Source organism: Triticum dicoccoides, chromosome 6B, assembly GCF_002162155.2.
Source record: "Triticum dicoccoides isolate Atlit2015 ecotype Zavitan chromosome 6B, WEW_v2.0, whole genome shotgun sequence".
In the NCBI taxonomy this organism is placed as follows: Eukaryota; Viridiplantae; Streptophyta; class Magnoliopsida; order Poales; family Poaceae; genus Triticum; species Triticum dicoccoides.
Genome location: NC_041391.1, coordinates 608,177,140 through 608,179,049, shown reverse-complemented (window position 1 = coordinate 608,179,049; position 1,910 = coordinate 608,177,140).

Here is a 1,910-nt window from a genome sequence, read left to right as displayed (position 1 = left end):
GCAACGAGTCATTGGATGCATCTACGTACCTTGTAGATCGCGAGCGGAAGCGTTCAAAGAACGGTGATGATGTAGTCGTACTCGACGTGATCCAAATCACCGATGACCAGCGCCGAACGGACGGCACCTCCGCGTTCAACACACGTACGGAACAGCCACGTCTCCTCCTTCTTGATCCAGCAAGGGAGGGAGGAGAGGTTGAGGGAGATGGCACCAGCAGCAGCACGACGGCGTGGTGTTGATGGAGCTGCAGTACTCCGGCAGAGCTTCGCTAAGCACTATGGAGGAGGAGGAGGTGTTGGGGAGGGAGAAGGAGGCAACCAAAGGCCAAGGCGTTCAGGTATGAAGTCCCTCCTCTCCCCCACTATATATAGGAGGGCCAAGGGGGGGTGGCCGGCCCTAGGAGATCCAATCTCCTAGGGGGTGCGGCGGCCAAGGGGGGTTTCCCTCCCCCCCAAGGCACCTAGGAGGTGCCTTCCCCTCCTAGGACTCTTCCCCCCTTCAAACCCTAGGCGCATGGGCCTATGTGGGGCTAGTGCCCTTGGCCCATTAGGCCAAGGTGCACCCCCTACAGCCCATGTGGCCCCCCGGGACAGGTGGACCTACCCGGTGGACCCCCGGGACCCTTCCGGTGGTCCCGGTACAATACCGATAACCCCGAAACTTGTCCCGATGCCCGAAACAGGACTTCCCATATATAAATATTTACCTCCGGACCATTCCGGAACTCCTCGTGATGTCCGGGATCTCATCCGGGACTCCGAACAACATTCAGGTTACTGCATATACATATCCCTACAACCCTAGCGTAACCGAACCTTAAGTGTGTAGACCCTACGGGTTCGGGAGACAAGCAGACATGACCGAGACGACTCTCCGGTCAATAACCAACAGCGGGATCTGGATACCCATGTTGGCTCCCACATGCTCCACGATGATCTCATCGGATGAACCACAATGTCGAGGATTCAATCAACCCCGTATGCTATTCCCTTTGTCTATCGATATGTTACTTGCCGAGATTCGATCGTCGGTATCCCAATACCTCGTTCAATCTCGTTACCGGCAAGTCACTTTACTCGTACCGTAATGCATGATCCCGTGACCAGACACTTGGTCACTCTGAGCTCATTATGATGATGCATTACCGAGTGGGCCCAGTGATACCTCTCCGTCATACGGAGTGACAAATCCCAGTCTTGATCCATGTCACCCAACAGACACTTTCGGAGATACCCGTAGTCTACCTTTATAGTCACCCAGTTACGTTGTGACGTTTGGCATACCCAAAGCACTCCTACGGTATCCGGGAGTTACACGATCTCATGGTCTAAGGAAAAGATACTTTGACATTCAAAAACTCTAGCAAACGAACTATACGATCTTGTGCTATGTTTAGGATTGGGTCTCGTCCATCACATCATTCTCCTAATGATGTGATCTCGTTATCAATGACATCCAGTGTCCATAGTCAGGAAACCATGACTATCTGTTGATCAACGAGCTAGTCAACTAGAGGCTCACTAGGGACATGTTGGTGTCTGTTACTCACACATGTATTACGATTTCCGGATAACACAATTATAGCATGAATAAAGACAATTATCATGAACAAGGAAATATAATAATAATGCTTTTATTATTGCCTCTAGGGCATATTTCCAACAACAACCAGTCGGACAAGGTCTGATCTTTGCTACCGAATGTACTTCAATCTGTCTTGCAACTGTTTCTGAATCCGACTGATGTTTGATTAACTTCTCGCCTTGCAGGTTTATACTGAGATGTATACAATGCCAAATAGGGAACAAGCCCAGGAGCAAGCCCAGGAGGGAGAGGACAGCGTAGAAGAGAGCGGCGACTGGCAATCCCCTAATGACGATGATGAAGAAGAGTGATGAGTCGGACAA